The 27787-nt window shown below is 33.5% G+C and overlaps 1 protein-coding gene across 6 annotated transcripts in view; it reads left to right on the forward strand.

Annotated features, from left to right (window-relative positions):
* Ten-m (teneurin transmembrane protein Ten-m) overlaps window positions 1-27787 on the forward strand; it is a 147899-nt gene that overhangs the window by 3051 nt on the left and 117061 nt on the right. For 2 of the 6 annotated variants that reach the window (XM_081983065.1, XM_081983068.1), the window contains exon 1: window positions 23919-24157. The exons of 2 other annotated variants lie outside the window; for them this stretch is intronic. The gene's annotated coding sequence lies outside the window, so the exon portion shown is untranslated. Of the gene's footprint in view, window positions 1-23918; window positions 24158-27787 lie in introns of those variants that run through there. 2 more of the 6 variants (XM_081983067.1, XM_081983073.1) reach the window with 2 other exon arrangements.

Below are 27787 nucleotides of genomic sequence, written 5' to 3' on the forward strand. Positions count from 1 at the left end.
TGCCATCTGGGAAGCAACGATTGGAACGGAGTTTGAATAGAATTTTCTTTCCAGCGTCAAAAAACAATCACACTTTTTTTTCACATTCGTTGTGTGGTGGTTTTAAAGGTGTTGTACGACCTACGCTGCTTTTCTAGTGCAAGTAAATTCTAATCAACCCGTGTAGGACACGCTTGCATAATGCAAATCGCCTGGTGAATGTACGACGACAGACCAGCCCTGAAAATACCCATTTCTCACTGGAAATTGGCCTCGGAGGTTCTGGAACGATAAACTGGAAACTTTAGGGCCAATTATCTTTACTGTCGCGTAGACTTTGGGGCTAACGATGGCCGGTCGCCAATTTCGCTTCTGGGAGGCTCCGGTTGATTTTTGGCGGCGAAATTTTCACCAAAGTTTTGCATCAACCTATACCAACTAGTTGTGCAAATAACGGCCGCGTGCTTGTTCAGAGCCTTTCTAAATCGCTTCTCGTTTATCGATTTTACCGGATACCAAAAAGAAATACGGTTTGGCCCGGTGCCAAAACTCTAGCCAACTCCCAACTGTAGTGTTTGGGCTTGCTGCATAATACACGGCATTTTCTCGCTGAAATACTGGCTGGTTCGTTTATGTTTTCTTTCCTGGAGTATTGCACGAGTTTGTTTATTTACTTGGACATGAATTATTGCGGGAAAACTTAGTTTAAGTGCATAAAATGCGTTTCCGTCTACCCTCGTTTTATTAAAGTCCAACCTGTTCATGCTCAAAACCACTTTTATTTGGTCCAACTGACGGAAACGGAGATTTTCTTTTAACGGTTCACTTAATGCATTTACTCTGTACCAGTAGAAAATATCAAAGCGATCAGGGGAAGGAGTTTGATAACAATGTTTCTGGCAAATTCGTATACTGGGGTGTTAATCTTTTATTTAAGCATAGAGTTGTGCCATCTTGAGTATTTTAACTTTAGATTAATGTAACAGCAGACGAATCCACCCTTATTGGACACAGTCCCACACAACAAGCCTGAGAGCTTGCTACTAGAGTTAATTGGCTCTAAACTTTCCAGTTTATTGTGCCAAAACGCTCGAGGACAATTTCCAGCTGGAAATGTGTATTACAACTGCAGGACGGTCCTCGCTACATTCTGTACTGATTTGCATTATATAAGGGTGTAGGGCCGGCTATGTTTTAATTAGGATTTATTACGGCCGGGCTCTTGTTTGCATTAAGGAGTATAACTTGAATATATTCCGGTTCCGTTGTAATTATTTAGTCATCTCGGGGATTTACTTGGGTTTAAGTAAGCGTTTGATGTGTTTACAATGGTGCGCAAATGTCTAAATTGCACCATTTTCAACGCGAATAAGCTTGTTAGGACAGTATTGTTGAATTTCGAGTTGAACTATTTCTGAAATGGAAAATTATTAATGATTTTGTTATGGATTAAGTTTTTACAAATTATCATCATACAATCATTATTATTTAATGATGGGCGTAAACTTACCGATAAAGGAAAATTAAATTGGAAATTTTACCAATTTTACCAATAAATTCCAATTTGATCAGTAAATTTATGGGTCTAATTGAAATATATCATTTTACTGTCATAGTTGTCATTAATTTCATTAAAGTCAATTTCTGTCAATATTGTCAAAACAAAATCTTGAAAAATATAAGTTTTGATTTGTTATTTATTGTTTTACAGATTTTGGTTTATCAATAATAAAATAAATAAAGTAAATCTTTTCTGACCAAGTGGTTCTTGTACCAAATGAGTTTCAGCCTTTTATAAACAAGTAGCCTTTTCTAAAAAATAGCATGTTCAGCTTTTTGTCATATTTTTTATTACCTCATAAAATTATGACAAATAATATGTTTTTGAGATGAGAAAAACTACATGAATGTATGAATACAAACTGACAATTGTCAGAACCACTGTCAAATCTCAGAAACGCGTCTTGTTTCGAAAACTGTAAGAGAACTGTTAAACTGCAATGCTTACAAATTCTAGGCAAATTTTGACAGCTTTGATATTAGTGACAAATACCACGTGGTTTTTGGAGGATAATTAAGATAGGTAGTCACGTGACTTATTTGTCTAAATAACTATCATAAATCTCAGAAACATATTTTGTATTGAATACTGCAAAAAAACTTTTCTAAACCTGATTTTTGCAATTTTTGAGATAATCAGAGAAAAAATTGCTTATTAAAACCCACTTGGAGTGAGAAAGTTATTGTTTTATGCACATTTTTCAAATCCTTATTTAATACCCTATTCAATAACCTAAAAAAATACTTCAAAATTTTGTACAGTCAGGGAGAAAAGCGGTGTCAAAATTAGTACTGCCAGAAACACACTTTGAAAGGATAAGTCAGGGACAAAATCAGCTGTAAAACCCAGTTGGAGTGAGAAAATTACTGTTTTAAGCACATTTTTGGAATCCTCATTAAATGCCCTATTCAATAACCTAAAGAAATACTTCAAGATTTGGTACAGTCAGGGAGAAAAGCGGTGTCAAAATTAGTATTGCCAGAAACACACTTTGGAGTAAGAAAATGACTGTTTTAAGCACATTTTTGGAATCCACATTAAATTTTCTAATCAATAATCTAAAAAAACACTTCAAGATTTGGTAGAGTCAGGGAGAAAAGCGCTGTCAAAGTTAGTACTGCCAGAGACACACTTTGAAAAGACAGTCAGGGATAAAATCACCTGTAAAACCCACTTGGAGTAAGAAAATGACTGTTTTAAGCACATTTTTGGAATCCACATTAAATTTCCTATTCAATAATCTAAAAAAACACTTCAAGATTTGGTGTGGGCGAAAAGCGGTGTCAAAATTTGAACTGCTAGAAACGCATTATTTGTAATTTATCAGTAATTTACTGGTAATATACCGGTCAAATTTTCCTGGTAAACTATTTACTTCGCCAGTAATTTACCCATAACTATACTATTAAAGCATTTTTGAACGTTTTAAAAAAAAAGTAAATGAAAACAGACTATTTTAAAAATACCAACTTTGCATTATGTCTTATTGTATAGTTTTTCATATTGATTTCCGATTTACTAATATAATAAATGTTTCGGCAGTGAGGTACTGAATATTATGTATAAAGCATATTAATATTAGTAATGAACCGTAATTATCCCGCTATAAATAACTTTTAATCAACTTTATATTCTCCATTGCTGATCATTTTTCACTTTTGAAGTGGTTGCTAATGTGATTAAGATTGAAAATTTGCTTGCTAGTGGAATTGATACCTTAATGCCTTTCCATAACTCGTTTAAACAAACCAATATTTTAACTCCCTAAATATAGAAATAATTGATCATTTTGACTTATTACCATACATGTTCTTAAAAGTAAACTTGCTCTATATTAATTTTGAAATGGCATAGCATTCAAAATTGGGGTCAATTTAACTTTGAAATTTAATCATGCTCTCAAATCCATTTACGTTATTGCAAATGGGAGTAAATTATTCATTTACCATATACGCTATACAGCTAGTTTTGGCCCATTTAGTAATGAATGTTCAAAGTAAGAGTTTCGAAAACTTGAAACTGAAACATTTCCTACTTCTATCTGAAAATCATGATCAGTTTTCCCTGGAGCTGTTTCGTTTCTGTAAAGTTTCCTGTAGGTGACTTAAACTTTATGTATCAATAAGTTAGGTCAGTTAGAACTGTCACAAAACTAGCTGAATTCATAATGCATCATCCAATACTCTAAATATTTATGGATCATAACATAAAAATCAGCGTTGATTTTTAAAAGTTGTTTAACTTGATTTACTTTTCCTTTTTCGGAGGCTTGTCTTTGGAAATTAAGCCCAAGCGCACATTAATCTAATTCTCTTGATTTAAGGAAAATTTGACATCAACTTCGTCGCAATCTTTAGCTCTCATAAACAGCGGATGATTAATATTCTTTACGGGTACACAAACACTTTAATTACTTTTTCGCGGCGCCTGAATTGAAATATTTCATAAAAGTTTCCGAAATGTTGGGGCGTCCGAATTGTTTAGGAATTGTTGTCGTTCTAATTAAAGAGCGCTACTTTCGAATTTTACAAGGTGAATTTAAAGAATGTCTTTGCACAATACCCCCAATCCAAGTTTACGTGCCGAATATCAAATCAAATTCTTACTATTATTTACTTTGTCAAAGCGTCATATTGAGCAGTTTTCCTATATATATTCCGAAGCAATATTCCAATATCGCGAAAAAAATTGAAGAGACAATAGATCGTTTGGGATCAACAATATCAGATGCAGTAAAGTGAGGGGGAGAACAATGATTGATAGTGATTTAATGTCGATGCGGAAACCCGAGCGGAGCGTGTATCTAGGAAATGCGAAAAGTTGCGGCGTATCCCATCTCCTTAAATGAGTCGTCGAATAGACTGAAGAATAGGAATTTTTGAAACAAATCTACCGTGCAAAATGGATACATTAAAGCAACAATGGAGACTTCCACTTACACTAATGGAAGCACAACAGGAAAATAAATATCCTTGTCGTAAATTAATGGGCGATTTTATTTTAGAGTTAAATTGTTTTGTTTATGATCGGTAATGAAATCATTGCGGAACTGTGTTGAGAGCATGCCGAGTCTTTAATGGGAACGTTTTATTAAGATTGTCTAAAGCTTTTAAGAATTCAGTAATACCATTAAACTAACAAAACATTTTAGTTGTTACCCGAATGTTGACCTCATCTTAAATAAACCATCCTGTGGGAACATTCAAGAAACACTATTAAAGTGACAAAAAATAATTAATAATTAACCGGTTTCATTTGGCCATATATAAATGTTAATCCTGCAGAGGCAGGCACGTCTAAAAGCACACAGCAGCAGCAGTATTAGGCCGGGTCCACCTAATCCTCTAATCCGGAGGCATTATTCAGAAAGTAAATGTCACAGCGGGATCGGGGACGACCGGCAATTTGTTGTGACGAACATTTGCTGCGGTTAAAAGTAAAGGTTTATTTTTAACCCCTGCTTTATTTGTGGCAGGATGTAGGTAGGAGTCAAAGTATCGAAACTGTAATGGTAAGTTATGAGCAGTCACAGCAGGTTAGTAGTTTGTGATTGGTCAAGAAAAAGCAGCAAGCTGAAAGCTGTTTTACTTGATTAATCACAAACTGTGCGTTCATAACTACCCAGTGGGTGACCAATCACAAACTAACGAACAGGTGCTGTGATTTATGCAGATACTGCAAATGTGGACTTGACAAAATACTACTTTTATCTAACAGTTGTGCAGTTCAAATTTGTGGGAGCCACCATCACAAAAAAACTCAACAAAAATAGTATAAACAAAAGTACAGATATAGAAGAAATACAAACAACAAAGACAATTAATAAATTACTCGCTTACTTACTTACTATTAATATTTGTTTTCATACTTCTTTGTAATGGGTTTACTTTTAGAAAAATAAAGTTAAAAGTACCTTAAAGTGTAGCTGGAAGGTATTTACCAACTTGCTTATTCTAAATAGAACACACCGACACCCTGTATAATATTTGTATTTTTTAATAATTCTGACAATTCTGTTTTATGTATCATAATAAATACCTATATAACTATAATCAGTTGTTTGCTCTTCTTAGTAACCATATTTAAGGTCAAAATGTTGTTTTTGATGATTTGAGCATTTTTACGATTAAAAAGCATTTCTGAAAGTCACCTAATTATTTTAAAATATCAAATTTACCTACAAAGGTCACGTGACTCTACCTAAGGTTAAAATAGTATCCATGCACCCACGTGACCATATTTAAGATAAAAATATTGTTCTGAAGGTCACGCGTCTATTTTGACAATTAAAAGGAATATCTGAAGATTACGTGACTGTTTTCAATGTCAAAATATAGCATCGTTAAGGTCACATGTCCATATTTAATATCAAAATGTTCTTTTGAATGTTACGTGACCATTTTTACGATTAAAAGTAACTTCTGAAGGACACGTGATTATTTTCAACTATCAAATTCACCTACAAAGGACAAAAGACTCTACCTAAGGTTAAATTAGTATCCATCATGGAGTTAAGTAAATTCAAAATGTTGTTCTGAAGATCACGTGACCTTGTCACCGAGATTACGTGTATCGAATGGAATCTTGAAAGTCACGTGACTCTACTTAAGGTTAAAATAGTATATTTTCAATCACGTGACCATATTTACACATTTTATGATAAAAAAAAAGATCGAGGTATTTCTGAATGAAGGTTACTGTTTTCAAAGCCAAAATAATATTCTCAAGCCACGTGACTATTTTTACGATTGAATGGAATTGCTGACATTCAAGGGATTGTTTTTGACAAATTGATCAAATTCACGTACAAAGGTCACTTGATTATTACTATTGCATCGAGTGGAATCTTGAAGAACATGTAGCTCTACTCAAAATTAAATTAACCAATAAACCAAATTTAGGGTTAAAATATTGATTGTAAAAGTAACGTGACCATTTTTAGGATTAATTGGGATTGGGATGACTCTTGTTAAGGTTAAATAAATAGCTACCTTGCAGTCATTTGATCATATTTAAGGTCAAAATATTTCTCTGAAGGTCATGTGATCATTTTTACAACTAAAAGGAACTTTATTTTTCGGTCATCCTCCTCTTTATGAGCCCTTATCTAAAATTATCTTTCTTAAAAACATACTGTAAATTAAACTTCTAATTTCTAAAATTAATGTATAAATAAAATTTGTCTTGAATTTGTCAAAAAGTGTTTCTTTTAAAACTAAAAATAAAGCTTGTGATGGAGTGGTCTAAATTCAATCAATAACCCTGTATGTACATTTTTTAAATACCTAAAAGAATGCACGTGACCAAAGTGAATAATTCCTAAACGTGGCCATAATTGGTAGGTCGTCCCTGTATACTGTCAAAAATATGATTAGGACCTATTTTTTTCATCTAAATAAAACATTTTGAAAATAAAACTTGTTGAAACACTTTGTTTTGTTGTTATAGTGATATTAGCTTCACGAAGTATTGCCTTGTTCTAGAAAAAATAGTACAATTATGTGACACAATTTTCAGTTTAAATTGTTCTAAAGTTATTCTACAGTAATTCTAAGAACGTATTGATTCTGTACGACTACGAGGAGTTGTACTTTTGATTGAATCTTCTGAAAGCAAAATTTTGTTGGACCTAAAAAACTGATGTTTAACAGAAAATTATGAAGTACAGAGAAAATTTTAGTTCTTAATAATATTGATTACCTCAATAATGCCAGTGTTTTTCTACACTGAACAGCACCAGTCAAATAACAAATTGTATTGTATTGAAATTGTCACATCTGTCTCACTGTGAATCTTTTGATATTTGATGACTCAATACATTTCAAATCTATGTTTTGCAGCTACTAAATAATTTAATTAAATCTAGAGCTCTATCGAACAAATGGAATGAAAAAAAATCAGCCCATCCCTAGTGTGTGATAGTACAAAAAGCCTGAGGAAACGATGTCGATGCCTCGCAAGCTGAAGTGTGTAATTGGAAGCCTTAATTGCTTAACCAAACACCTACAAGCACGTCACTTATATAAAGTTTTATTTTTATAGGCGAGATCAGTAATTTATGGTCATCTAAGCACACAAGCTTCAAGTTGAAGCAAGTTTTATTTTGGAACTATAAAATGGCCCGTCATTGCAGCCACACGGCGCAAACTAGTGTTATTTTTCCTAAACGGTTCGGTCAACGAGCAACCGGCATCGGCAAAGGAAATTCCATTACCGTTCCCTAGTTTTGCATAAATGTATACAACAAACCCGAACTTTTATCTTGTCAAACAAACTATTTCGTATTCAGCGTCCGTTTCGCAGCCTTCGGTACGTTCGCCTATCTATTTTTCTTCTCGTCGAATAAAGGTTTTTCTTCGTTTTCTGCATACTTCGTACCTTCGTGTACGAACGCCATGAGCTTATAAGGAAACCCATCCCAAGTCTGGTAAAACCGAGACCGTTTTGTACTTAACATTGTTCAACAGCAAGAGAACCGCAAAAAAAGGCCAAAGTTACGCGATGGCGTGTGAAGAACGAAGACCAGGAATCTGAATTATGATAAATGAGGAATAAAGGCGCGGATAGTATTTATAACAGATCGGACTCAAATGCCGCAACCACCAGAATCATGTTTGTTTGTTGGGTTCTGGGTGATTTATGGGCCGTTGTCGAGCCACAAACCGGCCTGCCTGCTCCCGCCCTTTATCAATGGAAAGCCGAAACCGCAGCCCTTTAAATCACACTTCTTGAATGCGACTTGTTTGGGGGAAACTTGAGGCCGATAGCGCCAAGATGTATTGAAGTCGGTCCACGGCTTTGTTTCTATTCCTGCAAAAATTTACCGGGTTACTAACGAGATTTATATGGGACGAACCGGTAGGATTCTGATGCGCCTATTCCAGACCCTTAAACCTAAGATAAACTTAGGGAATTAACTCACGATAGGTTAGTTTGGATGTTCTGAAAATTGTGGTAGTTTTGTGCTAATACACATCATGTCATCAGATAAAAGCTGCAAAAGAAAAAATAATTCTGGATACCTAAAATTGTATTGATTGCTTCTAATTATGAAAGTTATTGTTGTAGCTGTTTTCCTGCAAATGAGACTTTAATTTTAAAAATCTTTAAACCAGAATATCAGTAGAGAATATTTGGTTCAAAATTTGCGTTTTCTGTTTTGATTTTGAAGTTTTCACCTGAGTACACAACAAACTAAACTGCTTGTCAATTGAAACGACAAAATTCTTTGGTTTGATTTTAGTCCAAGTATTTTGAAAATGAAGAAAATGTCTAGTTTGGGATATCGATTAGAGTTTGCAAAATATACAGGGTTGTTAATAGGAAACTTAAATTTTGGTAAAGTTTTCTCCTAAAATCTAGGAAAACTTATTTATAGTGTGTTTCAAAAAAACTAGTTTTTAGTAGGTAATTTTTATTTATCCATATTGTATGAAAAAGTGAACTATTTTAATTAACTTTTATTAACGTTTGCTCCCAAATTGTTCTTAAATGTTACAGTGCATTAAAGAAACAGTTTTTTACCTCAGCAAAAAGCCAATAAATCAAGCCCATTGACAGTTCAAGTTAAGATTTCAGATTATTAATAAAAATAGTTTATTAGACTGGTTAACTGATTTTGTGTCACTCTAACTAATGTACAGGGTTATCCGTAATTTAGACAGCTTGTGGAGATATCCTAAAATATAAAATTTTGACAAATGACACTTTACCTAAGATCTCTACAATTAACCTAAACATATAGAGACAGACACCTTTCCAAAGATATCAAAAGAGACCCAAACTAAATCAAATTGCCCATAATGACTGGTTCTTTTGGCCTATAAAATGCAATTTATTTGATTTTTAGTCATTTCCATTTTTTTTTAAGTACGTTTTTCTTGTTTTGGAACTTAATGGAACAGGTTTTGACAGTCGAGTGGTTACGTCTATGGCATTTCTAAGAAAAAGTGTAATGGGAACAGTCATATGTCACAATTTTTACACATTTTGAAGATTCTCAACTTTGCAATTTTTTTAACTTTTGTCCTGAGTTATTTTATTTATTAACTTTCATTATTTTATTTATTTTATGGTGATTTAGGAGAAGCCCGATAACTTTTGTATTAATTGGTTTTTCCTATCTGCAAAATTAAAGTAGCGACAAGATGTCTAAATATACGGACCAACCCTGTCCACTAGCTAGAATATCAATTATTTGAGACTATTTTCACTTCAAACCAATATTTTCATAGCTAATCAGTAACTTTCTACTGAATTGCACGTTTATGCTTGCGTTTCTACGGATTTAAACCGGGATTGTCTGTATAATGCCGTGCTTTTGTTAGACCTTGTACAGATTCTAAGGACAGGACCCGTATTTAAGCTTTTCACAGTGACACCTGGCCCAAAACCGTTTGCCTTTCACTTGACAATTAAAAGCTTTTTAATCTGGGAGATATACCTTTCTGGATTCATCATACCTAAACACATTTGAATGAGGAGAGGTTTTGGAAGATTTTTAGTCCAAAAGTGTTATCTATTTGCAGTATAGTGCTAATAAGAATATTATAATAAAATAATAGGCTACAAGTGCATCACACTTTATACCATAAATATTATAACTAACCAGTCAAAGTAGCAATAAAATATAACATCAAATTGAAAAGCACACTCATACTTCTCCACAAATAATTTATTTAGCCTTAACAAATAAAAAGCACTCTCAGAGATGAATATTTAGGAAAAAGGGATCTATTGCAGGTGGAGTAAACCGCAAAACGTACTTTTTTCTATATATTCTCAATTTTTTGGACATTCTGTCCTATATCTTCTATATCCTACATCTATTTTAGCATGATTTGAATCAATTTGTATACTGTGTGTGTAGTGTCTCTTCTAGCACCATTTGGCACATCTTTCAGAGTGGTTTGTTTCTGTGGTATTTTGAAAAAACAATGCTAACAATCACATCCTCTAAAAACTAAAATCTCCTTGTGTACAACAAAGATGTCCTTTGCTGCATAAATAACTAAACGAAAATTACAAAATTAATTCGAATTAAGCGTTCGGTTAGACTGTTTATGAAGCCATTAACCTTAAAGCAATAATAAAGTCGTTGAATGACATCATTGTTGTTCGGAATGATCTAATAAACAGGCAATAAACCGAGTTCTCGAGGGGCTTATTTTTACTTCCGTTTAATTGCTAATGGTAAGAATATAGTTTTGATTAACGTTTATGAGTCGGGCCGAGCAATAATGTACTTCAACGGAGCGGATTTCAATAGTAAATCTATCACCTTCGTGCAATATGCTCAGCAATAATGTAAACAGGATTGGGTACGGTTAATTGAAGACATTTGTTATAGAACATTGTTATGTATATTATGCTGAATGTCGCTTTGGGCGGTATACATATTGAACGAGTTTTAATTAAATGGTCATTTTAAGTTGTGCGTTTAAGACAATTTGAGCTGAAGAAGAAACGAAAATAGAGGAGAAGGCCATAATTCAACATCCTTTTAGTAATTTAAGTGATAAAGCTTCCGAATAAAAACCTAATTTCTTTAAGAGGTCGGTGATTAGACGCAACACCATCAGGGAATAGAATTTGATTACGCAACTGAGAGAGAACACGAAACCAGAGGGGCTTAAAATAACTGAGTTAACATTTTGGGTGCCATAAAAATCGGAGATCTTCGCCACCCATGGGAATTGTTCAAATTGAGTTAAATTAATAGCTTTTTTGTAATTTACTATTTTACCATTTGGTTCTGTAATATATCTACCTAATATCATGCAAACCCAATAATTGGACCGTATTGTTGAGTTCGGAAAATACCGAACAAAACACAATTAAAACGGACTTTTAAATGAAAATAGCTGGCGGCAATTCTTGGCTGAAACAAAAGCCTTTTATAGCACTTCAGCTCGAAAACTGCTTATTAGAGAGCGAGTTTTCTTGATAATAAATTATCGAGAGTTAATTCGAAGGCTTCACTCAAATAATAATTTTATCGCAAGGATAAGATTTCTGGCGTACTTTTAATTAGATGAAAATAAGGGAGGCAAACTTATTAAAGAAGCTCAAGTTTTTGCTATGGACGGATTGTTCCATTTTCGGGAAAACGCCAGCTCATAAAAGGGGTAATTAATTTCGCAATAATTTGCTTTGGCCCGGCATTATTAATTTCCAGTCGAAAATTTTGGCATTTCTTTATTATAACACGTCTCGGTAAACTCCACGTCAGAGACTCACAAATCTTGCCGAAACTTAAACAAACACTGGGTCGACTGTAGAGAAAATCAATCGGGGAAAACGTAATAGTCAAAAGCAAGCACGAAAGTTATTGATTAGGTACCCTAAGATATTAGAGCGTTTCACTTTGACGTTGAAAATGAAGCTCCAGGATTTTCAATTCCGTTTGCCATGTTTAAATGTCTCTGCTTTAGTAGTAAATAAGAAAAACGCCGATAGACTCATATATAACGTGCATGTAGACAGCAGAGAAATGAGATTACTGGAAAATAATTTTCTCTGGTATCGTTTATGTTCCAGTATTTGCTCAAAATGAAATTGAATCGTAATGACGATTACGATGTTTATCATTTAGGTCAGTAGTACAGATTTTTCTCAAAAATGCACTTTTAGATAACGTTCTTTTTCCCTGCTTGTATTAAAAGGCAAAATAGGGGAATTTAGCTTGATAAATCGTTGTAACCTTAGCAAAGCTTAAAGGATTTGCACTTCTTTGATACCGCTGTAGCTTACATAAAAAATATGCATTTAAAAATACAGTAGCATTTTATGTTGAAAAAAAAGCTTTACCCAAACATTTCCTTGACTTAACTTAATTAGTTTAAAAGAACAAGAATAAAAAAAAAGAAAAGAAGAAAAAACGCCGAAAATTGTGTTCTACCGGACTAAAGGAAGAAGAATTGAAAGGAAAGAAGTTATATTAGATTCGTTTAGTCTGCCAGATTAAAACAGAAAAATTGAAAAGAGGGAAGAAAAGTAGAGGAAATTGTGCTAACATAATTTTTGCTCTAAACATTGTGTTCTACCGGACTAAAATAAAAATAAATAGTGCCAACATAATTTTCGCGTCAAAAATTGTATTCTGGCGGAACAAAAAAAGACGAATTGAAAAGAGAGAAGAAAAGAACAACAAACAGACTAAAAAAAATTGTATTAGGTTAGGTTAGGTTAGGAATTGAAAGGAGAGAAGAAAAGAAGGAGTAGGGCAAACATAATTTTTGACCCAAAAATTACTTATCTAACTTTGAACTCCAAAATAAAATAATTTTTACACTTAGCATTATACAAATTATGTCGATTTCTTCTAATTTGTCTAGATAATCATGATTCTATAAGCTTATTGCATTTAGAATATTTAAAAAAATTAATAGTAACGAGAAAATGTTATTATCTCTTATAGCAAAAAAACCCTCTCACGTAATGTTTTACAGATTTATTTAAAAATTTTTATCCAGGCTTAAAATCACTGTTAAATAAATTGGAAAAACATAAATTGTAACAACGTTACTGCAAATTAGCGGCTATAGAAAATCAGAGATATACGTGTATGGAACAAGTTAATTTAAAAATCAGAATATTATTGTTTGGAAAATTGCTCGGAATCGAAAAAATTTTATATTTTATTGAGTTTAAAAAGATGAGTTTACATTCAGGTAGCTTTTAAAGGGAATTTAATTGCCCAAATTATTAATTATTTGTGTGTTTTTAAAATAATGGAAATCATTGCTTTGCACCTATTAATTTGTTTTTAAAAATTACTGAAGGATATAAATTAACCAAATATAGTTTTTGTAGATTTATTTCTCAGGTTAATTTGTGCAAATTTAAAACAGTTACTTTTAGCAACTTTTCATCTTTTTGAAACAGGTCAAGTGTTGATTAAGTAAATCAAAAGGTAAAATCAATCGTAAACTTAGTTTACAGTTCTATTCTAAAATAATTTAGGTACACAGGAGATGTCTTGGAACTAGAAGCTTAAACAGGTAATCCGAGGTAAATCTAATTAATGGTAGTTGCTAAATTAAAAAAAACACATAAAAACCCTTTGATTGGGTTTACTCCCTTTATTTCAATAAAATCAACAATTAAAAAACACTCATTTATAGGAGCGGAGATAATCTTCGCAAACAATGCAAATTTTCTGTGTTTTTCACATAGCATAGTGTTTTAACTTTTCATTCGTTAAATTAGGACTTTTTTTGATTGTATTTTTTATTTAAGGATAATAAGTAAGGATAGTTTTGCTGAACTGCATAGATGTGAATCTGATTTTGTCCTAGTCTCTCTTCCAGAGGAATTGTGACTAGCATCGTCATTGTGTTGAACAGAAGTGGTAAATGCTAGTCTATAAATATGTGCAATTTGCAGTTTGCAACCAAACTTCTGCAAATATAGATTCTTAATATGACCTTAGAGTTAATTTTTTAAAAGAATAACTTAAAAAATACTCCTTTTACCAGATATTGTCAAGCCAAAACAACAAAAAACGTTGACGCGCAAGAAGCTCCTCTCTACCGATAATAGTGACATTTTAAGCGAGTTCGTGTCGTAAATAAAATAAAATTTAAAAAAACCCACCCCGACAAATTGATCTAATCTATACTTACCTGAAAGGTGACTCGTTACGTATGTAGGAAAGCCTTTCTTTAATATTAATGACGACACTAGAGCTTTTGTTTCGCAAAAATAACCTCTTGCCGAGTTTACGTGCCTCTAGTGCCGTGCTCGTTAGAAATTTGCATGCATTTTCGCTTCTTACCCTTTCAATTATTCACGTCTTACATGACACTGGCCGATATCTTTGCATAATTCCATGGAGAACATGGAAAAGCGAGTTCCTTTGCTTTTAAAGTGTGGTGTTCGTTGTTTTCCGCCGGGATCGTTCAACTTTAATCCGATGAAATTTTTTTTTATATACATGGTCCATAGCTGTATTTTTTACATTTGATAATACTGTTAAAGGGTTCTTTGTTCTCTTTTGTAGTTGCTCGCATAAATCCCTTGAAAATATTAATACAACCATATTTTCACAAAGTTGCTTTGAATATAATAATTTTTGCCGGGCTTCCCGTTTCTGCGAAACCCACGAAAGGAAGGAGTCAGATTTAAAATTATGCGAAATTAATATTGTTCAACGGGAACGAAATTAATTACGGCTTTATGAGCTTATATTTCTAGAAAATGGAATAAACCTTGCATAGCTGAAACTTTTTCCTTTACTACGGTTTCCTTCCCTTGCTTACGTGTATCTAATTAGGCTCGTTGCACAAACGTTATTGCTCATCCTTCCGACTGCGCCACTTTTTTTCAGTCGATTTAAGACCTAAAAACGCTTACCTACAAAGTAAACTTTATTATAGAAGGAGAGTGAAATAATTGAAAACCATTATCATGTGGAGTGGATTTTCAAGAGACGACGAGGGTCGAAAGGGTGGTTCTCCCCGTGGGGTCGCGCCCTAAATAACGAGTTTTTGATTAGAGCCTTAATCCGGCCGTTGATTGGATCGCCTTGACTAAAAATCACTGCGTATCACAATTGACTTAAAAGTCTTTCATCTCTAGTAAAGGAGACGAGCCTTTTATGCTTTTAATCAACTTTAAAGTTCGATCGCGGCCGCAAAAAAAAACTTTTTTATGCGACCAGTTTCACGATAATGGGCGCTTTTAGCAAAATTAAATTCGGGGGCTCGTAAAATGTTGCGCGATCCGATTTGCGAAGGTAAAACAAACTTTTCCGGCTTTTTATTATTTTTTTAAACTCGTAATTAACGGAGATTGATATAAAAGCCGGTTAAGCTATATAGAAAAGTTTTCAGACAGTTTCACTTAAAAGAGATCTCGATTTTGATTTGAATATTGTCTTAAGTGGGCTATTTTTTTGCTAATATAAACTGTAAATGGTTTTAAGTAAGATTCTTAAATCTGTTAAACAGGGTAGCTCATCAAAAACCCAGAGCTTTTCGAAAAATCCTCGGACACGTAAACTTGTTTTAATTAGCCAGAGACCTCTATAAGTGTCTTAAGGTTTCCCAGGCTATTTTGAACTGTCTTCAGAACTATTTTGAAAGTTCCATAGACCTCTAAATACTAGAGGCCTCTATAATTGTCTTCCCAGACTTGTCTTGAATTGTCACAAACCTTTAGAACCATTTTGAAACTTCCATAGACCTCTAAATGCTATTGAGAATCTTCTTAAATGTGCCAGAAGCCTCTACAACCTTCTCAGACTGGTTTTAAATTGTCAGAGGCCTCTAGAATCGTTTTGAATGTGCCAAAGACTTCGAGAAATCCTACTGAGAACTTTGTGAAAAGTTTCATGGCCCTCTACAACTGTCTTAAATTTTCCCAGAACTGTTCTAAATTGCCAGAGGCCTCTAGGACCATTTTGAAAGTCCAATAGACCTCTAAATGCTACTGAGAACTTTCTGAAAAGTTCCATGACCCTTTATAGTTGTCTTAAACTTTCCCACAAATGTTTTAAATTGTCAGAGGACTCTAGAAGCATTTTGAAAGTTTTATAAACCTCTAAATACTATTGAGAACCTCTAAAAAGTGCCACAGGCAAGTGTCTTAAATTTTCTCAGACTTGTTTTTAATTTTCAAAGGCCTCTAGGATTATTTTAGATGTTTCAAAGACCTCTAAATGTCACTGAGAATTGTCTGAAAAGTTCTATAGACCTCTACAATTATCTTAAACTTAAAACTGCTTTAAATTTACAAAGGCCCCTAGGACCATTTTGAAAGTTCCATAAACCTCTATTCAGAACCTTCTTAAAAGTACTAGAGGCCTCTACAGGTGTCTTAAACCTTTACAGGCTTGTTTTGAATGAATTATCAGTGGCTTCTAGGACTATTTTGAAAGTTCCATAGACTTCTAAATGCTATTGAGAACCTTCTAAAAGTGCTAAATGGCTCTACAAATGTCTTCAATCTTCTCAGACTTCTCAGAGTGCTATTGAGAAGTGGAGTCATCCAATGAAGAAGGTTATGTCAGGTTATGTTACGCTAGGTCAGATTTAGCATATACTTTTGATTTGAGAGGTCCCCAGAAAAAATCTGATGTTGACAAATCAGAAGAACGTGCCGGACACTCAATGGGGCCCTCTCTCGAATTTCTGTCACAAACTGTAAGGAGAGATACATCCAAAAATATGAGAAAATTTGTTTGTAATTATTTCCGGAATCGTTTGAAAACTTCCACCGGAGAAAACTCAATTTTTCAAATGTGAATCGATTGATTTTGAAGCATGCAGTAACAGAGATTTTGGATTGACAATGTTTTATTTTGCCTGTAACAGTTGAAAGTGCCACAGTTTGGTCACATTCTTGTAAACTGTTTAATACTCTTTTCCAAGCCTTAATGCAAATAATTGATTGAATTGCTTTAAAAATTAATCAAAATTTTGAAAGCATTCCATCCATTACCCAGTCTGGCCATCAAATCACCCTCTTCCAAATTACAGTTTCCCAGATAGTAAAACAACAAAAACCACTGATGCACTTAAGGCCTTGTTTGTACAAGTGTAAATGTCATTAGAAATTAACCCTGAAACGATTCTATTTTTCCAGCCATTCGTTCCGTCTCCGACTGAGATATCTTCAGATAATTCATGTAAACACACGAACATATGGTTTAGTACAAGGGCTAAAATTCCAAAAATTAAATGAGTGAAGCATTTAGTTTTTCAGGACACTAGTCAATAAGTAATTAACAACTGGATTTAATGTGAAGGTTAAAGGAAAATTTAATAATTAATTGGTTGTTTTAATTTACCAGAGGAAAACAAACCGACGGAGTAGACAGGCAGTTAAACTCTGACTAAGAAAGACCACCCAAAACTTCGACAAGGTCGCCTGCCAAACCTAAATGAAGCAGACATAAATTTTACAAATATGGTACACATCCAGGAAACATATGACAATATATCTAATTCTAAGTCGGTTTTAATTGCCACGAGAATCTCAGACATGCTGTTTTGACACCCTTCTTGTAATGAGTGTCAGGAAAGATCATCCGGATTTTTTTTTAATAATCTCCGACTCGATTAACTTTGGTGTGTAATATCTTTTAATAAAAAAGTCGCTTTCCTGGAAAGTCAACAGCGTGAAAAATTTTAAATAAAGAAATATGAGTTCATATATCCTCGCGGAGTTTTCGTTTAAGTAGTGTCGTTTCCCTGGTTGGCGCATTCTTAACGGCAGGAGAATTAAAGATAAATGTTTGCGAATCCTAATGCACGTGCCAGATATCCGGAGTTCAATTTATTCTTGGCGAGCGGTTTAATTGAATATATGTCAGACCTGAATGTCTGCGATATATAGTGCAAAAGCAGCTCTTCGAAGTCCTGAAAGGGTCCGCAGGATGCATTGAACTGGGCCGGATCCAATAATACGTTGGAATGCCGCACTGCAGCTAGAAAGCTTTTTCGCAATCATACTCTACTATTTTTTTTTAATCACCTCGATCTTGGAGTTCAACATGGTTAATGTTTAAAGCTGATTGAAAGGGCGAATTTCATTAGCGTAAAGTGGATTTATTTATCCAATTTTCATTGAAGGCGGTAATGAGGAATATCGAGGTCAAAATAGAAATCGATTGGAATGATGCAGTCATATTATCTCTCAAGAGTAATGGGCTTGGATTTGGACGAGATTCACTGAAAGGGATGAAAGGATATTTTGCATGGAGGCAACCGTTGCAATTTACCAGAACGCGACTCGTTTTATATGGCAGTTTACTCTAATTAATGCTCAATTGCCCCTCGTTTCCAAACTAGGCCAGAAGTTAAGCCCGGTCCCCAATAAAACAGCCCGAAAATCTACCGCATGACATTTTCTAAAACTAATGCAGTAACATTAAGTGCGGTTTGTACTAGTTTATTTCCAGCTTGCTAAGAATTTATATTTAGATATGGCGCCCCGGAGTTATGCAGATGAACAGATAGAAAATTTACAAAAAAATTTGTTTTTACTTTTAGTCATATTTACGCCAAAAAAAAAATTAACCATAATGATTAGATCATCAATTCCAAAGTTAGTTGGTGACCGGAAATATTAATTTTGCCAGCTTAAAAACAATTGTGCTTTATTCTCGTTGGCGTTTATATACCAAGAAAAAACCAATTAAATGCGAATTTGTATGTGAGTTGAAATTGTTTTGGTTAGAACGTGCTTAATTACTCGTTACAATTAAAATTTATAGTTTTAGTATTTGTACAGGGTTTATATCGCAAAGTGTTTAAGTTTTAAGTAGAGTTTTGGAACAATTAGTGATTAATGATTCGTAAACATGTTCAATAGTACTGCAGTATTTTAATTCCTATTTAAATCAACTATTACAAATATTATTCTTTGAAAAACATTGTATACAATTACGGTTGAGCTTTCCATTTAAACTTGATTTTTCAATTTAATTATACTTCGTCAGCCTAAAGATTTTTTTACAGTAAATATTATTTTTTATTCTATTAATACTTCCAACTAGAGAAAATATTTCAGTTTTTTCGTTTGGATCCTACAGTTTCTCAGATATTTTTCTATAAATTGTAGCGTTAAAAAGCTCTGGGATTTATATTGTTTAGAGTGTTTAACAGCAGTTGCATGAATATTCTAGATGACGCTAGAAGACTCTAGATCTAATGACATTTTGTAGCAAATAAAAAAAGTGCAATAGACAATAAACTCTAAATTATACAGGTCGTCGTTAATCTTCCAAACTGACTTTTCCGATTTTTCCTAATTATTCAGGAGAGCAGATTGTTCGCATTTTTATGAGATACGTCAGTTTGGAAGATTAACCTGTCAATTGGAAGGTTAAAAACTGTCAAATTCAGCTTATAGGTACAGTTTTACAGTAAATTTCTATTAGACAGGGCACTAATTTTACTAAAAAAATAGGCTAAAATTGAAAAAAACTTTCTTAGACAGCAGTGGTCCACTGCCAAAGTTATGACTGGTGAAAAGATGCAGAATCCTTAGAAAATATCACTAATCAACTGCGGATGAAGAGGACATAGTATTAATTGCAATAAAGTCGTAAATTTAGTAGAAAAAAGTAAAAAGGAACCAAATATAGAGAAGAGGAAATGAAAATAGAAAGATGTTAATTATCACATACCATAATAGTTTAGAATAAACTTTTTGTCTTATTTTTTGGTGTAAGTTGTTTTACTGTCTTTACTATACGGGGTGTTGTTAATTCAACACCTCGTGTAGTAAAATTAAGCTCTAAAATAGCATTTTTATATACAGGTATGGAAATTTCAACATAGGAATCTCGTGATAAGAAAAGAGAACTATTTCAAATCAATGATTTAGTCAAAGATGAAGATAATCTTTGTAAGTGACATGTGTCAGTGTGTCAAAACGAGTCATTAGCCAATTTTTTGGTGAGTCTACATGTGCAGCATTTGCCTAAAACTCAGTACTCTGGGTAGTTTGTGATTGGTCAAAAAACTAGCTTTCAGCCTGCTACTTTTTTTGACCAATCAGAAACTACTCACTGTGCTGAGATTTAGGCAAATGCTGCACATGCAGAGTCAGCATTAATAAGACTTTCTGATACAGTGGTCACGTGACCAACTGTTAATCTCTATCCTGGTTGGATGAATGGCCTTTGATTGATGGACATGACTTTGCAGCAGTTTTAGTTTTTATTGCTGTGTTTTTTGACATAAATCTTGTATTTTAAAAATCACTTTTTTTAACGTTTTACTTGCACTTAATTAATTAATAATCACTGTAATTACTAACGTGCATAACATTCACCTAAAAATTACATCAGTTTGGCCTTTTATCTTGTGAATTATTCCAAAATAATTTAAATATTACATGGGTGTTTTAAATTCGACGGCGTCAAATCAATTCTAGCACCATTTTACGACATTAATCATTAAAACGTTACTCATTCAATTCCCATATTGTCGTGAATAGAGTACTCCCCTAGAAGCGAACCAGTGTATTTCCATTATATTCCGTATTTAATATAAGGGTAATTTGAATGGTGAATATCTCGATTACACAACTATATTTCCCTCTCACATCCGAACGTATTGAATAAGTAAATGGGAGCGATAATAATTTATACACGACGACAGGGGGTTAATTTCACTTGCGGCCGAAGAAAGTGATATGGAAAATCGATGCAAAAATGTAACTCGGGAAAGTAATGAAAAGTTCAAAGACCGGGAAGTGTGTGTGTGCGTAAATGGAAAACTGGCGGATTTCCTTCAATATTAAGCTAAACATAAATCTTGACTCCCCCAAGGGCTCACATAGGGCCACGAATATTAGTTACGAAATTAGGGCGTATAAAACTGTGGCGAATTCCGTAAATTAAGTTCACTTTGGAGATTGAACTTTCTCACGAGCGTTCGCAATAAATAAACAACCGATCGATACATGCGACTCGTATTTTCGGGAATCAAGCTTCTTAGTTCGGAGGTTTTGGTAAACAAAAGACGCTTTCCGATGTCGCTAAAGTCGCAAATGACACACCGGATTGAAACCAATTTATAAACTTTATGTATTTAATAGAGACTGACTTATTGTTCCCGAAACAAGGATGCTTAATTGCCAATTGTTAAATATTTAAGACAATTAACTTGTCGACTTGTCGAACTTGACTTCCGTTCGTTTAACTTTGCATGTTTGAATTGTACTACTCTTAATTTCCTAAATTAATAATACGCCTAATCAATTTGAATGCTCGCTTTATGTTTTTGGTAGCTGCTTAGTAGCAAGTTGCTTGTATTGTGATGACAAAAGTTATCTTGAAAATTAATCTCGTTTTTGCTTAATCTACTAACAATTTTAATAAGCACTGATTGAGATAAAATTAAAATATATGTGGACATTGTACTATTGTGGTTTTTGTTTTAATACTAACACAAAAGGTAATATTCGAAAATAATACACCCCGATCTATAGCCTACCGCACTTCAAAACTATTTTTCCGTACCCTTCAGGAGAGAACCGTATATAGCACCAACGAATCCAACGATCAGTACATTCCTTACTACAGACATATAAAAATAATGTTAATTTATTTAATTTTTATGTAACATTTTAAATATCAATAATTTTACGAACAACTTTGTTTCAATGAAATCTGTAAAAATCCTAACTAAATGTACTAAAATTGGTGTTTTTACTCTTAATGTATTATTTTCTGGTTTTTCCTGCGTTTCAAATTTTGAGGCTTAAATTTGTTGTTTTTTTTTTGGTTTATAAATAGTTGAGGGTGCTATTAATCTAAAAAAAAATCAGAGTTTCTGACAAAGACCCAGTACAATAATTAAATAGTTTGTATAGTCATACATTCGTGTACATTACTCTTGTATCAGCAACATCGAACCTAACAGATTGTTGACTTAGAGAAATGTAGGTTTGTAACAGGTTTTGTTTTTGTGTTTAAAATAAATATGTTTTTTATTATTTCCATGTAGATAATATGAAGCAAAACAATATTTAAGACACTAGAATAGAAAAGAAACAGCAGAAACCAAACAGTTTAATTTTATGTTAAAAGTGAAGAATCTTCTAAATAGGTAATCCTTAATAAATCCAGTAAAATCAATTCAGTTTACCAATTTTAGGTTACTCCATCAAAATTTTACAATTATTTTTATGAAGAACTATATTAGAAATAATGCAATTTTTGCGTTGTGATTATACACAGAGAAGTAGATATTCTTATATGGGAGTGTGGATTATACTCTCTCTAGTGGAAATTCTTTGGTCTGATTGTCTTTGTTCCATACTGTTTGTTCACCATTTTTTGGGATTTTGGATATACCCAGTAATGACTGTTTTGTCAATCCAAGCAGTGATCAACGTTTCTTCATCAACATTCCACTGCCTTCAATTTACTCAGTTTTTTCCAAACAAACCAACAGGTTTCTTCAACCACTAGAGTTTAGTTTTACAAGTTTCACATTAACACTTCCTATTTCAGTTTCTAAAAACTAACTGTTCATTATGTTAAATGTTAAAACGATTCTAACTGCTTTATCTTTGCTTCTAATGATCCAAAAAAAAATTTGAAATATCTGAAATATTTCATCAAAATGTTCACATTTGAATAACTCTGTCAGTTTTAGTCTCATTAGCGAATATTAAACCGTAACCGAGCGTTTATAAGGGCGCGCCCTTTCCTTAATTTTCATGTTTTTCGGGGGTGGCATGCCAACACAATCTTAATCACGTAGTCTCATTAATTATGTCGCCGTCTTCCAGAGCCTTTCTCAAAATTTATGTCGCTTAATCTGGGGAGATATTCACGGTACCCCGGGGGAATTATGGACAAGACATGACTGTTATATTTCTGCGCGCCCTTTAAGCCTCTGATGACGTCGACGACGCCAAGGAATTGGTGTGTTATGTTCGGGTCATGCTTTTAAATTGCCCACTTTACTGTTTTACTAGCTGCCCGAACGTATGTACGTAATTTGGAGACTTTTCTTCTTTAAAGGTTTGCCAAACTTTTTCATCTTGCCAACTTCTTAAGAAGTTTTAACTAGCCCGAATTGGGATTGCAAAAGGCTTTAATGGCTAGATATAATCTTAAGAGATTTTTCGCCTCGGCACACTCCAGTAAATGAGCGCTTTAACTTTATCACCTGGAATTTCCTTTATTTCTTTTCGGACTTTTCCATAGAATTGGTACTTTTGAAAGTAGGTCTTGTCCAAGCTGGCAAAAACCACCAAATGCTTGAAAAAGCAAAAAGTTTCAGTGTTGACGCGTAAATTGAGAAAATCTCTAGCCGCAACCCTCGATTTATGGCTTTTTCAACTTTAAATTCAAACTTTTGAAAGAGTTGTTGGAAGTTTCAATTTTTCTGAAAAACTGGTGTAGCGACAACTTAGTGAGAAGTGCATCACATTTATTTGGAAATTGTTGTTCAGTTCTAGTGTAACAGATTGATAATCTAAAATGAGTAAATTTTGTAATACAAAAGTAGTATTTGTCTAACCGTTAGTAGCCAAAAAAAGCCGAGAACCACTCTTATTTGAACAAACTGCACATCTGGAGATTGTAACATAATCTGAAGTTAATAAATACTCCTAGCTGCATGAATTTATTTTAAATTACCGGAAATAAACATTTTATAGAAAACTTGTAATGTTAAAGAAACCAAAAATCAAGTTGGATGCAGCTGAACAGTCGTGGTTCTAGTTATTTTACTAAAATTGAGTGGTGAATACACAAAAAAACGGAAGGAAATTATAGGGCGCGCCGCTGACAAATCAACCCCAAAATCCCGACAATTGAAGGGGGGTCGAAAAACGACCCAGACCGCTGCTGCCGCCCCAAATATACAGAGTTCAGACCGAATCTTACTCAGGCCAGTTCAGTATAAGCGCGCTGTATGATCAGACGAAAGCTCGAAGAGCTTTCGACGGTTTTTCGCGTAAACCGACTACGATACACAATATTGTTTTATAATTTCTGATATTAGTGGTGTCATGGTACATTAGAACTGAAATGTACAGCTCAGCAATGGCTCGCCTATGAATAACTTACTGTGTGTGGTGTATTAAATAATCAGCTCAACTGCATTCGTAGTGACTTTGGATTATTTTGTTACTGCACAGTGGGTAAATATTTCTACATTATTTTGCTCAATAATGGTTGATTGGAAATTTACAGTCATGAGGGACTTAACGCGTTAAAGCTGTCAAAAAATGATTGATATGGAATATTTTCTAATTATGGCTTGTGGTTAAGGCAATTATTAGATTAGGTAGCTTTCATCTTCAAACGTAACATAGCCACTAACGGATGCATCTGAGAGGCTTCCATGTACGGTGAAAGCCATTAAAACTTATTCCTAATAAGTTTTGATAGCTCATATTGTTCTATAGTGAATGCTAATCTTCAACAACCGCTCGGTTACTTAATACCCGGTTGTTGTTATAAATGATTTGATTCCTAAAGGGAAACTTGATACCCACATGCTCCTTTTATTAGAATATTTTACCTAATGCATTAGATAGGTATTTAAGGCGTTATTTAATAAGTAGAACTATAAAAGCAATTTGAATCTTAAATGGTTCGACCACTAAAGGAACAGGAAAATTTTAAAAAGTAATAAGCAAAAAATCTCAGATACTTCTTCTGACCCGAATTATAGCTCTATTATTTGATAAGGATCTTTACGTTTATGCCCTTTCATTCTGTTAGACATTTTCTTCTCTTTCCTTGTTTCCGTCAAAAAGCTATTTCCCGACAGTCTCTCTGGATAAAATTAAGGAGCTTTGTATGACTAGCATTAGTTTACAGAACCAAGTTAATTTCATTAGTATATCACAGTTTATCAATTAAATAGAATGCGTAATTAAAGCCGGTAGTGGGAAAGTTAAAACAGGTCTGTACATGTCGGTTCAGTTCAGTATTACTTTACTAAAAACTATAAAGCAAACATGAAACGAGCACCGAAAAAATATTTTTCTAGCATTGATTTTCTTTGGTCGTTAAACCTAAAACAATAAAATGCGAATAAGCACTTTCCTATGCAGCTCATAACCATAAAAATTCAAGTCTGCAGGCCAAGACTATATAAACAAGGCAATTCCTGGAGTATAATGTGACAATAACATTATTGCAACTGCGTACTGAAACGAGTATGTATTAAAAATCACATTATTGAAGAGCTGTAAATATTAGCAAAGAATCCATAAAAATAAAGCCGCAGAGGTATTATTAGGAGGTATTTAATGGCCACTAACAACTTAGTTAGGTTAGAAATTAAGCAAACGTTAACTCTGTTGCAAGTTTTCAATAAAAATTTTAATATTTCTTGTAAGGGGTTGTTGCATCGGCTTTAAAACCAAGCTTAAATTAATGGTAGTTTAGACAATAGAAATGAAAAAAAATCACTTAACTGAAACTTGGTTTAAACTCAGCTTAAAGTTAACTGTACAACTTCAGGATAAATATAACTAATTCAAATTCCCGATTGCACTAACTTGTTTGAGAATGTGACAGCTTAAATACTAAATGTCACAACCAAAAGTGCCCTTAATTAGGTTGGTGCAGTTGGCTATGAGTAAGATTATTGTCGAGTTGGTTTTTCTTCTTCTTCTTTAAGTGCCATCTCCTCTCAGAAGGTTGGCAATCAAATGGTCAATTGGTTTTTCTGCAGATATCCAAAATATTCAAATAGGTTTTTTGCATAATAAATTACCTATAATACAATGTAATGTAACTGTTGAACCTCCCAAATCATGCTTTAAAAATTGCCTCAAAATACCCCAAGATTTAGCAAAATTTCTCGAACTACTTCACACCTTTACCCTCGCCTTTACCTGTTCAATATCATAATCGTAAAAATACCGAAAACAATCAGAAATAGCTGAACTATATAAAGAAAATCTTCACCTTATTGGAAAAGGTGCTGTTACTTTTCCTGGGTACTTTTGAAAAAATGGAGATTTGGATTTTAGGAGCCTTTCAAATTTTCTGAGCCATCAACCATTTCTTCTTAATTGAAAACATTTTTCTTTTAAACTAAAATTAGTTTTTTTCTTGTTTTGCGTAGAGGTAGTAATTCTCTAATTTAACTGTTTTTTTCTCTTGTTTTAGTGAAACAATATTATGTGTTTTCTTTTAATATTAATTTGATTATCCAAGAAGTAGCACCCATATCATAAATATGAGGAAAATAAATATAGATTATAATCTCTTTCAGTGATCTATTATCTGGCACAAATTTGGTTCAAATAATCTAGAAATTACTTAAAAACCACGCATTTTTTTGCCTTTTAAAACATAACATTTTGAAAGTCTTGAAAATAAAGGAAATTACAAACTTTGAAAACCGTAATGTGCTTGTTTTCGCTGTAAGGAAACAATATAACATTTTGTGATAGAAAAATAACTACTTTTTTTACGAAAACCTTATATATATATATATATATAAACAATCTTTATTTTCAATAGAAAAAAGGCTATCGACCACTTGGTCTTTCTGCCTATGTTTACAGTGGGATTTTTTATGGTTTTAGTATACATGTTAACTTATTTCTAATTATTTACAATTTATTTACAAAAAAAAAATAAAAATCTTAGTTAAAGTGTTCTAGTAGGGTGGCAGTGGGAAAGAGGTAACGGGATTGTCTGGTTTGTCTTGTTATGCACAGTGGGTTTATTATTGTCCAGTTGTTTGGATTATTCTTCCATTTGTTCTGTAGTTGTATAAGTCTGTCTGTTATTTTGGTCATGTTTGTACGTTCGTAGAGAAGTTGGTTGGATGGGTTGTGTAGTGGGTTTTCTGGGTGTCTTATTTTGGTTATTAGTCTTAGAGCAATCTGTTCCGTAGTCTGAGTATATCTTTTAGTTTTGTCAGTAGCGTTTGCTCTAAGTAAGTGTCCGTAGTCTAAAACTGGTCTACAGATGGATTTGTATATTTGTGTGGCGGTTTTCGTGCTAATACCTTTGTTTTTGTATGTCAGTGATCTAAAGTGTTTTGTCCGTTTAATAGTTTCAGTTCTTGCATTTTTTAAGTGTTTTGTAAATTTTAGTTTTTGGTCCAGTATTACGCCTAAGTATTTTACGTCATGTTTGGGTTCAGTTATGTGGCCGTCCGCGGTTATGTTTGGGGAGTCGTCTTTGATCCTATGGTTTGGTAGTAAAAGTTGGTTTTTAGTTGCGTTGGGGGTCAGTCTCCATCTGTAGAACCATGTCATAGTATCGTCAGTAAGTGATTGTAATTTTGACGCTGCTTTTGAAGTAGTTTTGTCGTGTACTATAAGTGCAGTATCGTCTGCGTATTGTAATATGTATGCGGTTTTGTCAAATTGATTTTTGTCCTGCTTGTTGTGATTGTATATGTCATGGCAGTATAGGTTGTAAAGTAAAGGTGAGAGGGGTGATCCTTGGGGTAGTCCTTGTTCAGGACTGAAAGGAAAGGAAAGTGTGTTGTCTATTCGAACGTGCAGTTGTCTATTTTCTAGTAAATTTCTGATTGTGTAAAGTAAGTACTTTGGTGTATCAAGTTTATGTAGTTTGTAAAGTAGTCCTTTGTGCCAGACACTGTCAAAAGCTTTGTTAATGTCCATAAACAAACAAGCTGTTTTGTTGCCGTTGAGGTGCGTTGTTTGTATGTTGTTAGTTAAGATAAAAAGTGGATGTATAGTCGAGTGTTTTGGTTTAAAGCCAAACTGGTATGATGGAATGTGCTGTCCAATCTGTTCTTGAAGTCTGTTTTTTATGATGAGTTCGAGTAA

This window comes from Ips typographus, linkage group LG6 (genome assembly GCF_016097725.1).
Source record: "Ips typographus isolate SLU linkage group LG6, UJ_Ityp_2.0, whole genome shotgun sequence".
NCBI lineage: Eukaryota > Metazoa > Arthropoda > Insecta > Coleoptera > Curculionidae > Ips > Ips typographus.